Genomic DNA, 15,249 nt, shown 5'->3' on the forward strand with positions numbered 1-15,249 from the left:
AGGTCGATTTATGAACAAAAACGTGGTTTATTTTATATGCAAATATAAGCTGCTATTCAGCATATATTAAATTGTAAATTCATGTAAATTCAGTTAAATGAGAGGGAAGATCGGAGACGTTTCGTGTTACGTGGTAGAAGCACGACAGAAACAGTGCTGGAGGAGAGGGAAGTAGTGACTGTGGCACACATGCTAATTCCCTTCACCGGGGGCGTTACAAAGAATGACATAAGTCTATATTCAGAAGGGGTGACGATGGCGTGACACAATAACAGAACTGACTTGATAGCATTGAAACACATAGTCATTGCATTAAGAGATTGTGTTAATTTCATGAACTTCTGAGACTCGGCTGCCCAGAGCAATGAATCCAAAGCCATAAGTGCATCGCCGAGCCCTTTCGCCTGAATCTGGGCAGCTGGCAGAAACTTAAAATTCTCTCTCTCTTTCTCTCTCTCTCTCCCTCTCTCTCACACACACACACAAAAGACTTAACAGGCAGGCGATTGGAAGCCAGCAGGAGGGAAATGTCAGGACAATGTCAGCGTGTTAGCTTTGTATGGCACGACTGGGCTCGCTTCTGAGTGCCTCTGAATGTCACAGCTCTGGAGACCAGAGGACTACACACACACACACACACACACACACACGCACACACACACACACACACACACACACACACACACACACACACACACACACACACACACACACACACACACACACACACAGGCAAGCTCAGAGAGAGCAGAGGGGGCTCTGTGTCGCCCTCAGGCAGTGCCCATGTCAGGGGAAAATGCCCAACGATGAAGCCCCCCCTCAATCCCTCTATAAGGTCATATCTGAATGTCACTTGCTGGTTATTAGCGATAATACCACAACCCCAGTAATTTCAGAGTTTGTGTATCAGCACATGTGATGTTGTGTGGGTTATGAACTTTTGAGAAACCTTTGTGATGGTTTCGAGTGAGTTATTCACAAAGTGTTTACATTATATTTGTAGAAACAACAACTAATCAATGCTGAAAATTCAGAGACAAAAATGTTGAGATTTTTTTTTTCTTTTAATCATTCAAAAATACTATTGCAAGGCATGCTGTACTGCTCTGAACAGCACGGTTCGTATTTAGGCTTTTTTATTGTGATAAAGTTAGTAGATGAGTGGAGGCACAAACTCCAGCCTTCCAGTGACAGAGTAATTTTCCTGACCTGTGGGACCTGGTGTTCCTGCCTGGGTGTCTTCGTACAGGTGAAGGGACAGGACTTCAACGGTGCCTTTGCAACAAAAGACTGCAATTGTTTGTGGCACTAATTTGAGGGTGTTTTCAGGTCTACAGGCCTTAGGCTGCGTCCCAATACTCCCCCTCGCCCTCGTTTTCTTCACTAACCCTAACTTTTGCTCGTTCCCGTGAAGGTAGTGGTGTCCCAATTCCTCTTTTCACCTAGGGGGAGGGGGCATAACGAGGGCTAGGGGCTGAGAATAGCCCCTTCAAATCGAGGGATTTCAGATGCTGACTTGGCGAGCGAGGGGGTATGAAAATTTCCCAGAATGCTTTTCGTCGTCATTTGCGGACTGAATCAAAAAAAAAACATGGCGGACATTTCTTGTTTTTTTGGGAATAAAATCAATATTTTGAGTTAGTTTCTGCATAAAAATGCATTCTGATTACATTTCCTTTTGCAAACCGATATTTTACTTTCATAATATTCACTCAGTGAATGTACATAATCCCTTTTTTGTCCGTTGTTCGCTAAGATCGCGCCGGAATATGGTTACGTAACATACGTAAGCGACGCCGTAGGTTACGTAAGCTACGGCGTAGGCTGCGTCTATTTAAAGCTTGCCGACCGAGGAAAAGGAAAAAGGAAACCTTTTTTTGAGTCAAATGGCGACCCGCAAAGAGCAGGAGGATATTGAAAAGAAAACCCACAAATGTAAGTATAATGTCCCATGGAATTAAAAAAAAAAGTTTTGTAATCACAGTGCTTTTGTATGTTTGTATGAACACTACATAGAAATACCGGGTAGATAACATTGCCGTGTCCTGTTAACTACTCGTTAACTCTCATATTTTCTACAAATTTGTTGGATATTTCACATTACTATAAGGCAGCAACGTTATTTGGGGGGGGTGTTACGAAGTAATAACGTTGCTTGCTGCCTTGTTATCATAGTTCAAACGTTTTCTTTTTGTTGTTTGTTTTTTTTTTTTTCGAGGACGTTTGTGCATTGCAGTAATCACATTTCATTCCAGAGACTCCGGATCAGGTCCGACACCTAATAAGCTTTAAGGCTACCAACGAGGAGAATTTTACTAAGAAGAAATATGCTGCTAAACCACTGTGGGAGTGAGTGATCTAGCTATCTGCTTGCAGAATATCTGTGATGGGGTCCTTAACCATGGTATAACTACTATTCATCACTGTTTTCTGTTACAGGAAACTCATCAAAGAGCTGGAACTGGAGGGGAAGGTGACCACAGCACAAATTGGCAAAAAATTGGAAAATCTTAAAAAAATATATAAGGTAAGCAATGGTTATGGTTATGGTAAGTAATGTAATGAAATGTATCTGTAAATGTATTATCTGCTGAAGAGATGATGCTTAACAAAAAAAAATACATGTAAAGTATTTATTAATAATCTTCTGTAAATTGTGTGTGTGTGTGTCTTATGCAGGACCTCAAAACCCCTAAAACCGGCTCCGGGACAGACAGTGGGGAGGCCACAGCAGCCTCATGGCCTTTCTACAAAGAGATGCATGAGGTTTTGGGGTCCAGACCTTCAATCCAGCCTCCATGTTTGTTGGTGTCTTATGAAGATCCCTCGCAAATACTCATGGTAAGTTTAGCAGTAAAAAAGCACAATCTTATTCCCCAGTCCTTCTTCCTATAGCTAGCTTGTGCTACGACCGGTGGTTCTCTAACTGTTATTTTCTTTTCAGAACATAATCGACCCTCCATCCTCACCGGTGTCCTCTCTGACAAATTCAGAGGAAAGCACAGAGGTAATTTTTATTTATACAGTGATAATGAACCTGGTATGATGTTGTGGGTGTGTATGATAGTCCAGTCATGTGTGTAATCAACATGTGTATCCATCTTTTTTTTTATCTCAGAACACTTTGGAAGACACCAGCACATCGGCCTCAAGCTCTGCCTCACCAGCTGGAAGAGGAAGCTGGAAGCTTCAGGCATCACGTCCACTTTCCCAAAAAAAAGAAACTCTCTATGCAGGACTTCCTTCAAGCTGAGGCCGCCAAAGAAGACAGAAGATGTCAAAAGAATGAAGAACACATGGACAGGTTTCTGAACCTTTTAGAGAAAATGGTGGACCAGACACCTCATCAGCAGTAGCAGCACATACACTGCAATTTTTTTTTTTGTACATATTTCTGTGCAAATTTTTTTATATGGAACAGCACCTTTCTTTGTTTTGCGTGCAATGTTTACTTTTTTCTTTTTAAAAATTGTATTTGAATATAGCAAATAAAGCCTTTTTTACTGCAGATTCTCTCACTATCCTTTTTTACTATTGATCTCGTTGTACAGTTTATAATTTGAGACATTACCTTACTTTGAGAAACCCCAGAAGAGAAAACTGTTGTGTAACAAGTTTTATTAGACAATTTAAAAGTATTTCCAAGTGAGTAAAACCACACAAGTACAAAACTATATTGAGGAACACATGGACAGGTTCCTGAACCTTTTAGAGAAAATGGTGGACAGGACACCTCATCAGCAGTAGCAGCACATACACTGCAAACTTTTTTTTTTGTAAATATTTCTGTGCACATTTTTTTATATGGAATATAAGTGCCATATTAACAGCGCTACAGCTGAAATTAAAACAGCTTTTGGCTCTCAGCTTCCTGATCAGGGTACGGATGGAAACGAGGGGTAGGGGGAGAAATGGGACAGGCACCTGGGCCAAGTGCCCTAGATCTCAAGTGCCCTAAAATCTCCCCCTTCTTTTTTAGGGCTTAGGGAAGAAAAGAAGTGGTTGTGGAGAAAAGAAGGGCGAGTGAAGGAGAATTGGGATTGGCCCTTAGTCCTTGCAAAATGCACCTGAAGGCTGTAGTAGAACCGAACTGGAGCTCTTGAGATCGAGCTGTTAGATTCCGGCATGTATATGCAACCCAATCCCATTCTTCAACCAGCATTTGTCACAAGTCAGCCATCGTGGTTGTGTTGGTGACTCTGGCACAAATAGCACGCCCAAGCTGACCCTACAAGTGTTCAGTGGGGTTGAGGTCAGGACTGCTGGCAGGTCATCCCGTCCTCTCCACTCCCAGATTCTGGATAAGTCTCTGATAAACTCTGCTCTGTGGGGGCGAGCGTTGTCATCTTGGAGGATAGAGTTCAGTCCCAGACTGTGGAGATATGGGATTGCCACTAGTTGCAGAATCTCAGCCCGATATCTCTCTGCATTGAGAATCAGATCAGATTCATTTTATTTGTCATTGAGTCAGCGTCCCGACACAACAAAATTTCATTCCAGTACAGCCCGTCCAAGAGAACAAAAAAACAAAAGTGCCTGGGGCTCTGGCCATGTAGGCGCTGCCCTTATCATCAGCTGAGAAAGGATGACACTGGGGGGAAAAAGACATCTTCATACTGTGTAAAGGCACAGTGGGAAGGCATTAAATAATGGGGGAGGTGTGTTTATTATTGTGTGCATGTTTGTGTGAGTATGGGTCAGTCTGTGAATTTTGCCCAGATGAATTCCTCTGCCATTGTCCTTGATGTTATCAGCCGGCTCGGTATAGTTCTGGTCCAGGTCCAGAGGAGTCCAGAGGGGAAGGGGAGGGCGACTGGGAGCATCTTGTTAACATAACATCCAAGGGGAGATTGTGGCTGTACCAGCATGCCATGTGGCTCTGCCAGGCCAGATTGAAATAACAACAATTGCATTTGGGTCAAGGGACTCCAGTAATTTTCCGTCTGCCTTAAGAGACTTAAGGCTGGTTCATCTCCATCGCCACTCCAAACAGCCGAATTTATGGTCTGTTTCCGCCAAGTCGAGCGTCCTACTTCTCCAAGGTCTTTTCCATCCATGAGTTCAAAACTGCAGCTCGCCTGCGATTCTGTTCAAGAATCACATCCAGTTTAAGACTTTGCTCGCACAACATTTCAGTCTGAGTGTTGGTCGCACAGCTTATCCCTTCAGACGCGCCAGGCAGCTTAGAAAGGGTCAGAATAGCTGTCAACGTTTTCCGCATTTGTCGATATGCCAGGTAACTGCCAACTCCAAAAGTAGAAATCATGTTATCAGAAATCCTATCATGCAGACATCTTCAACATCCTGGACTGACAGTATGGACAGAGACCCGATCTTGTATCCAGCAGCAAACATCCCGTCGGGGCAGGATGGCTCCCCTTCCTGTCATCAGGGAAATTTGGTCAATTGCGTTGAGAGACCAGCTGACCAGTTCCATGATTTTAGAAGTTTTCAGAGGATATGCAGAGAGAGGTTCTAGCAGAATGACAAGGCAGCACAAGACAGACAGCAACAATGAGGCAGATAGGGAGGGAGCAGGAGAAGATAAGCGCCGGCCTTCGCCGAGAGCAGGAAGAGTTGGTGCAGCAGTCGATCGGTGCAGTGTTTTCCGTGTCTTCTCACACTTCGATTTTATAAACTAATTGCTGTCCGCACAATCTAGACTCATCGCTGAACCTAACATTCCTCCACATATTCAGGTTCAGGTGTACGTGTTGCCGACACCAGCACAAAAGGGCCTGACAGTGAAGCACAGTCATGGCATGCCTCCTGGCTGCAAGCAGTCTGCTGCAGATTGTCTGGGAAAAGAGCTGTCGACTATATCGTCCTGCAAACCTTGACTGCAAATCCGTAGAAGGCAGCCTACGGCACCCAAGTGCCTGATTGGCAGCACCTGGGGGTACCAGAAGCTCAAAACAAGAGTCAATAACAACAGCAAAATAAACTGTCTGGCATTGGCAGAGAAGTTTTGGCACATTTTTCATGGACGCAACCCACATAATCAGCTCTGCTGCTCATCCCTCAAATGAATGTTCCTGACAAATGTGGTACCATGTAAAAGAGAAATAAACAGGCTTTTCAACAGTTTAACATTTATTTACAAGAAGCATTGTTACAACAAGGAAACAAAAACTATATATATATATAAACATATATATATGTGTGTGTGTGTGTGTGTGTGTGTGTGTGCGTGCGTGCGTGCGTGCGTGCGTGCGTGCGTGCGTGCGTGCGTGCGTGCGTGCGTGCGTGTGTCTGTGTGTGTGTGTGTGTGTGGACTTGTTTTAAAGTTTTATTTGAGAAACTCAAGCCACAAATCTGCAGTAAATGTCATTCCAAACCAGTCCTTCAAAACATTAGCAGTAAAGGGAAAACACATATTTTTGCATTATCCAATCAATCTGTCCAGCGTGTCTTCAAATTGAAGTCAGGAAAGAAAAAAGGGCATGCAGCATTAAAGGGGACCTATTATGAATAACACGTTTTTTCTTGCTTTAACATATATAAAGTGGTCTCCCCTCAGCCTGCCAACTCAGAGGAGGAGGAAAGCAACCAAATTCTGCAGTGTCTGTACAGCCGCCCGGATGAGCCGTCCAGTCTGATGTGGATCTACGAGCCATTCAGATTCTGCTCCCTTTTGTTACGTAACCAAAATGCAATTTGCATAGGTTGGCCTCCGATGCGTGAAACCACGCCCACAACTAACTCCGCCGGCCGGAGCTTCCGACATTTTTTCGTAGCGGTGTATTGCATCATTCAGGCAGCCAATCAGCACAGTGCCTCATTATCATAGCCTCATTATCATAGCCCCGCCCACTCAGAATCCTGCATAGATAATGAGGTTAGAGAATGGGAAGATAAAGACATGGCTCAGAGGCTGAATTTCTAATTTATTTAGCAAAAACAATCAAAAGCTTGTTTTTAAGACATTCAATGCCTGTTTAAAATAGGTATTAGATGCACTAATAGGTCCCCTTTAAAGAAGCACTGATGTGCAGCTTTGTGGGGTTCCTCCCTGACACGGTAGTCGATTATTTGTTGGTCTAAATCATTTACAAAAAATGTAAGAAAAAAGGTCATTTTGACTTATGTACCTTAGAAGTATAAAAGCTGTTGTTTATTCACACACACACACACACACACACACACACACACACACACACACACACACACACACACACACACACACACACACACACACACACACACACACACACACACACTGGCCTTGTGTGAAGCATTACAAGACGGTCCAGAAGATAAATGAGCTGAATAAACTGCTGCTTGGCTCTCAGTGCTGCTGCTCTGGTTGAAAGCAATTTAAAAGGGCAAAACCAAGAGGCTGGACCTTCATGGATCACAGTGACCCTCCAGAGAACAAACAGACTATAACCACCCAGTGCACAAGCCCAGAAACATTTGAATTACTAAGAGCAGCTAAAGAAGCAACAACAGTCAGGTGATAAAAGAACTACTAGACACAAGACACAAAACGATCTTCATACACCTTATATTCTCATGATCACCTGCCCTCTCATAGTGCTTTACCTGAATTATAATGCTTAAGAGTTTAAGACACGCAGCCCTGTTTTCTTTCTTTCATTCATTCATTCATTCATTCATTCATTCATTCATTCATTCATTCATTCATTCATTCATTCATTCATTCATTCATTCATTCATTCATTCATTCATTCATCCATTCATCCTGCCTGCTCTTCAGTGCTATTCATCAGGGCAGTAGTCTGTCCCAGTCTGGGGTCAGGACACCAGGCCATCGCAGCTACACAAACTGCCAGCAGTTTACTTTTATTACACAGATTTTTTAAATAGGAATACAGTGCAGCTTTCATAATTGATCAAAACTATCTAGCAATAAGCTTGGAGAGAAAAAAAATGACAGTTGATCAGCAGGAGGGAATAGTTTGCTGACAATACAGGAACTGTGTGTATATTTGGTATACATCAGGCTTTGTGAGAACAACAGTGACCCTGTGATTAACTATCTTCAGTTGTTTCTCACAGTTCAGAGGTATGAAAACTACACAAGTGGGATAAATGTAGACTGTATGAAGGGAACTGAACAAACCATCTGTAAAATCACCTACAGGTTTTCTGAATTTATATTTTTTTTAAGCCCTACACACATTAGTAGGAGTTCACTCTAACTATCCCTTGTAGGATCAGTGTTGCCAACTTTTCAGACCCTTTTAGTGACTTTGTTTCCTCCCCAAAAAGCTAGCAGCAACAAATCTAGAACGTTATTCAGGTCCTATTGGGGACTTTTGACTTTTGGCACAGCAGCCCCTCCCTGCTCCAGTCAGAGATATAGATGGATTGAGCTGGTCCTGCACATGAGTTGTGCATGTGCATGTGCATTTGCATGTGCATGTGCATGTGCATGTGCATGATAATGGTTTATTTATTTTTAATACATACATACAGGTTCATCTCTTTGAGACACAGGTTCTCATTTTCAAAAGAAACTTGATTTACACAATAAGAATATTTTAATAATAGTTTTAATATTAATATATATATGTAAAATATAATGATGATTGATATAATGATATCATATAATGGTTGATATGATAATGATATATGAATATATATATATATATATATATATATATACATATATATATATATATATATATATATATATATATATATATATATATATATATATATATATATATATATATATATATATATATATATATATATATACACATACATACAATATATTATAATATAATTAATAATAAAATAGTATAAAAAGTTCCTGAAAATCAATAGCTGCATAGACTTTATTGATATTATTGTAGCATTAACTAATTTAGAACAGATTGTTAATATATAAATCTAATTAATGTAATTATTTCATTAATTATTAATGGTGCTTCACTGGCCTACAGGATAAATGAAGACGGTTAGAACTGTGACATAAAAAAAAGAATCAATAAAAACAAAGTTCATCTGTAGTTCCAAACTGTTTTGTTTCTTTTACTCCCTTTTTTTACTCTCCGACCATTTTCTTGAATAGTTGTCATGGATGTGAAGTCTCGCTGGACATCAACATTGTGTTTGAGTATGTTAATTTCTGCTGTAAAACTACTTTTTACACAGTGGTCAACAGAGATGGACTCTTCTAAAGTCTCCTAGTGGTCGTTTAAGGAACTGCACGGTGGGCATCAGTTGAGCAAGCCGGAAACCTCTAGCTGATAAAATGACTTGTTGTTATAAGATGGAAGAAAACATTTTAAAGCTACTGTAGCAGGACAGTCCTCGGTCCTGTGACGTCACTTCTAGTGGGCAGTGACGGTATAAAAGGGGGGTTGCAATACCTGTCTTTCTCTTGCTCCCGGGGGCCGGGCTTCGTTGCCACTTGACGTCCGTCACTTCCGCCCCTGGGTGTGGAGGCTCGTTTGGGTGATTGCTGCATGCTGCTTCTTCACGCCGCCGTTGACATGGAAGTGTCCAAGCACATGTCACCCTGTGTTGAATGCTGATGCTGCTCACCGCTTGTACCGTTCTGTACGCCGTTCACTGCTTACGGCCGGTAAGTGAGCTTTCTCCCCCCCCCGCGTCATCCTCTTTGGCGTTGTACACGCAGCAATCTGTGTGTTTGTTTACAGGTTGCGCACATGCTGCGCTGACCCCTCTTTCCATGCCGTAATGGCCAGGAATGCCTGATTGGTAGGTGTTCAGTGACAATGGCTTTCTCCGCCAGCCACTTGTAGTTTCTTATGTTATGTTTTTATTATTGTAGGTTAAAGATGTCCATGTAGCCACCGCTAAACCCCTGCTGCTTTGCCTTGCTGTGTGCGTCTGTTGCCTTGTGGAGCTGCTTTGCCTTGTGGAGCTGCTTTGCCTTGTGGAGCTGCTTTGCCTTGTGGAGCTGCTTTGCCTTGCTGGAGCTGCTGTGTCGCTTGGAGCTCTGTGACGTCAGATGCCGTTTTGCTGCTGCGTGACAGCTTGCGTCTGCTGCTTGTGGAGCTACTGTGTCGCTTCGGGGCTCCGTGACGTTCAGCCAAGTTTTATAGTGTCTATGTGCGCGTGTGTGTATGTGTGAGAGAGAACAGTGTGGGACTTGGTTTATTGGTTGTTTTGTGTGTTTGTTGGTCCTGTTTATTTGTATTTTATTTCATTTAGGAACTTATTGTTGGTTTAGTGTCCGTTAATTATATTTCTTTTGAGGTATTTGTGATTTTGTATATTTTGGGTGGCCAATAAGTGATTGTTGAGCCTAATTACGTTTAATTTAAGTCTATTCATTTCTTTTTGTGTTAATTTGTTCCCTAACTGTCCTCTGGTTTCCCCCCTCTCAGGTGCTGAGCTGACGGTGGTGGATTGGTGTCCGGTGGTGGTGCCCCTGCCTTTTGTTGTGTGCTGTGTTTAAGTTTTTCACCTTATTTATTTTATTGCACGTGTGGTGTTTTAAGTATCCCCTCTTAGTTGACCCATCCACACCAGAAAGTCTCAGCCCTGAGTGGTCCCCTTTTTTAAATCCACCACCTAGTAAATGATTTCCTTTAAAGTGATCATTTTTAACAAAGAAACTTTCAAATAATAAAAACAAACCTATTTTTGTATAAATTGAAGCACCGTCTCTGCCTCACTTTGTGACGAACCTGAGTGCCTTTTCTTCTCAAATAGTTTACTTTAAATTCCCTGGGTGAAACTCCCAGGGTGGCGTTGTTTGGCAACAGTAAAAATCCTTTTAATATAACTTTGACCAAAACTACCTCTTCGTGTCGCCACACTACCAAACAGCCAGCATTCACCGCAGTTGCCTTCTCCATTCATTAAATTCTTTAAAAGTCTGCTATTCCAGAAAATGAAGAGAAACCTTTCTTTGCCTTGAACCCTTGTTTGAATCTTGGAGACCCGCTTTACGGGATCTTCTATACTTCTGGATGCCAGCTAGTTCTCTCAGGACTACGGTAGGTGAAAACAAAACATGAAGCAGTGTTGCCCCATATGCAAAACTTTTATTACCATACTACAGCACATTCTAGCCGTTAATGTCCTCTGACGGCATCTTTCTCTAGCTTTAAGATTTAAAAGATTGGAAATGTTCTAACCCCTCTGGTCGCTCCACTTTGCAGCTTGCAATAACTGCAAACCATATTGATGTATATGTGACTCATTCATTGAAATAGCTGCAAAGAAGAAAGTAAGCTCCCTCTTTTTTTTTTGAAATTTTGGAAATATAGAACTGTAGCCCAACTTTTAAGCTTTTTTTTTAAGCTTCCTAAATAATTTCAAAACTTTTCAACCCTAATCCAGATAAATACAGAGGGATGTACTTCATCAATGAATGACAGCTGCTGCAAGCTCACAATCTTTAAAAAAAACTAAAATATACATGTGCACACATTTATATGTAAAACGAAAATAAAAAAAAAACAGCCCTCACAGAAGAAATGCACACCCAGAATGAAAAACCAGTTTTATTAGACACACATTATAGGGAGAGGGGGAAAGAGAGGCCATCCTCCATGAAGATTGGTTAGATAATGGAGGAGCGAGGCTGTTAAGTCTGTGGGTTAGATCGCGTTTGCCAGGCATCCTAAAAACAAATCAGCCACTGAAGCCTTGTCCTCATTTCTGCAGTGATTCAGCTAGGAAGAGTTTCTACATTCATAACAGGGCTGATTCTCCACTCCAGGCTTTCTAAAATCCAAGGTCTGATAGATGTAAAAACATGCATTTAATATGGTGTTTGAGTACAACGTGGGGAGTTCAATTAACGTTATACAAGATTTCAGTCTCATAAAGTACCGCAAAGGGTGCAAAGACAGAGCTCAAATACATACTGCCAAGTTTTTATATGACAGATAATTCCTTTTCTGTATGCACAATAAAAATATCTTGATTTGAAAGGTGTTGCCACAAAGCACTTAAACACTTCTCACCAGTGTTTAGTAGTCATTGGACATGCTACATCAGTATCAGTAGCACACTGTAATACACTGCTTTAAAATCTACTCACTTCTTTCCTTCAGTATGAAATATAACAGCAAAGTTGCCTAGATGATAGTTGGAGGAATTCCCAGGGTTATGATCAGACTGATAAGTATTCAGACTGGAGATGTGATGCTCTCCTGGTGTATAGTGATGCAAATCACATCTTAATTCAAGCAGTAAATGAGATCTTAGTATACAGATGTATAATAAAGTGCGCTGGCTCTGCACCCAAAGCATACTAGTTTTCATCATGGTGCTTTTTGTTAATCTGAACAATAGAATCGGTGTCTTTAGCTCTCCTCTGCAACACTGTCCACACATAATGTCAATATTGTCATCAGCAAAACCTCCAAGCAACTGCCAACAGTGGTATCTAAATTAATTAAGTGAGTCAGTCCCTCTTTCCACTGTCAGTTTGGAGGATTTTAGCTCTGTTATAAACACAAAAAAACACAAATTATATAAATTGAACATGACTGTATCCCACTTATAAATTTCACATAACCAGTCTTTGCATTAATTAGTTTCAAAGTGCTCAGTGGCACCAACATCAATGATATCAATATTATTCAGGCCTGTTTATACTTGTTTGTCTTTACATGTATGTGTTCATGTATAATGTGACAATACAAGTATAGTCTAAATGTAAAACAATAGTACAAAATAGTTAGGAGCTTTAATAGCCAGGGTTACAAATTAATTATTGCTCAGTCGAATCATATATTGCTGGTGCCTAATTGTAACCATTCAAAAGTGAGAGTTTCCCAGGTGCTATACATCTGTAACAACTTCTATTATAGTGGCATACACATGTTGGAATTAAAGGAAGTGAAATAGGCTTGTGAAAGTTGCATTCATTTATCTATTAGAGTCTGATTTGTTCATATACATGATGAATCTTCCTTAAACATCAGATTTAGTCACGGTGTTCCACAGGGCTTTGTGCTTGGCCCTGCATGTTTTAGATGTTTCCCACTTTTATATGAAAAAAATGATCACAAATTCTAGTTGGAGTATAAAGACACTGATTTTCTCAGCTTGATAATTTTATATGTAACATGCCCTGAGAGGACTTAAATTGTGAGTGAGTGCTATGCCTGATGGCAAAATGAACTGAATTGAGGTGGTGAAAGTGTCATGTGGGATGGTTGATGAGCTTATAGTTTCTATCATGGCATCAATAGTGTAGCAGTAGTGTAATTTTATGGCAAATTAAAGCAAAAAAAAAGCAAATTCAAAAGAGTTTTTTTTTTTTGGTCTGCAATGCAATACAGATGTAGATGATTATAAGTGGCAACAGTTTCTGATCATAATCAACACCAGACAGATGAAAAGACATAATCCTCCGTCAGTAGCTTCTTCAGTGCTGCTGCATTAAGAGCCGGTACAGAAGGTTAAATCATGGCCACTCTAATCAACTTTTACAAAGACGTTCTGTTCCTGGAGAGGGAGAAACACTCTCACTCCCTATTTTTTTCCCCTTAACATTACCCTAACCTTATTACCCTAATTTTAGTCTGTCATTTTATCAATGCTACACTGAAACTATTTAATTTCCCTTTGGGATAATTAAAGGATATTTTAGTTTTAATTTTTCTTTCTGGAGACACAGGTTTTTGTTCTTGTGTCATCAATCAATATTGAAGCCATTTAGTGTCGCCATGTTGCAGACAGCCAGTGCTCAACTCATTCTTCTCCATCAGTCAATGTGCAGCACTCCTGTAACACTGTTGTCCCGAAGACCCCACAGCTGTTTTCAGTACAGTACAAACTTCCCCAGCTTTAGTAAGACTGCAAACAAATCAGTTTTGTTTCTTGAATCAGAGGACAGATAGTCCACATGTTTATTTTTAAGTAAACAGATGGGGTTTCTGTATAAAAAAAAAACATTACCTTTGCTGTAACAGTTGCTATGGTAACACAATTGTATGTCATTCTTTACTCAACTACTCTGGTGACATGCTTTGTCTTCATAGAAGATAAATGAGGTGGCAAAAATAAAGCAGGTGGCAGAGCTGTAAGGAGACAAGAAGCTCCAGTAAACCCAGTTTCCTGAAGAAAACATTCATTTGTTATTTGTAACTGAATGAAACATTTCCAAACTCAAACAGACCTTTGTCTGTGGTCTGTTTCTCATTATCCCTGATATGACCTTTCCCTTACATGCTTGTCATACTAAAATAGTTTAAAGATGTTGAGAGTGGATGAATGACGCTTTCTGGTGATATTGGCTTTCTTCACCCACACACACACTGCAACAAATAGTAATAAGATTGACTTAGCAGAATGTTTGTGTTTCTGTTTTGTCCTGCAGCTGAACAACACTGCAACATGCAGAGCAGCTGAACAACACTGCAACCTGAAAATATGGCCCTCAAGCATGCATTCAACATAGTTTAACTTAATGAAAGTGGAGGTTGGGGTGGAGAGCGATCACAGAAGTATCTGATGTACTGACAAAACAAGCAATTAGGGGACTAAGCATGAAAGCATTTTTAAATAGGCCAACAGTTTAGTGGTGTGCAGGCAAAATTATGGCTGTGAGATGATGCAAGATCTTGGTTCTTTTTAGTTAAAAATATTCTTATTGGTATTTGAACAGTGAACATTGACTTGACAGTCCAGTCCTGCACCACCACCTCTTGACTCACTGTTAACACACAGGCACATAGAATTACCACCTCTCACTCACCCCCACCCACCTTTACAGCACCACCACCACCCCAGTCACCAGAATCTCTGGACACCCACACCATCAAAATCATCATTTCACGCAGAAAAATAAAGCACAGGAATGTTCTTAGACCCAGCTATGTTTTTAACGTTCCATTGAATCACCATGATGAGCACACGTTCAGCACAGACATCAAGATGGCTGTGTCTGTCTTTCCTCTCAATGTTATATCTAAATGTTTTAGTCATTATTTATGGTCTATTTTATACATTCTACTGTCTTATTCTTTTAGTTTTTAATGTCTTGCTTTCTAGACATACTTTTAGGATTTTATGTTATACTTTTTAAACTCTATTTGTGTATTTTATCCTGCTTTCTTGTAGCTTTTAGATCCAGTGTTTCCTCATGGGGAGCCTCCATGCTGGGAGTGACTCTGGCCTGCAGGGGGTCGTGCTGGGGGTGGTTCTGGCCTGGATGGTGGTGGAGCTCTGCACCACGGCTTCACCGCTGTGGTGTGGACTCCTCTATCCGTCCGGGCCGGGATGGTCTCTGTGGAGGCCTCCCTTGTAGCTGCGGGTTATGGGACCTCCTAGCGTGGACGGCTC

Source organism: Cololabis saira, chromosome 18 (assembly GCF_033807715.1).
Source record: "Cololabis saira isolate AMF1-May2022 chromosome 18, fColSai1.1, whole genome shotgun sequence".
Taxonomy (NCBI): domain Eukaryota; kingdom Metazoa; phylum Chordata; class Actinopteri; order Beloniformes; family Belonidae; genus Cololabis; species Cololabis saira.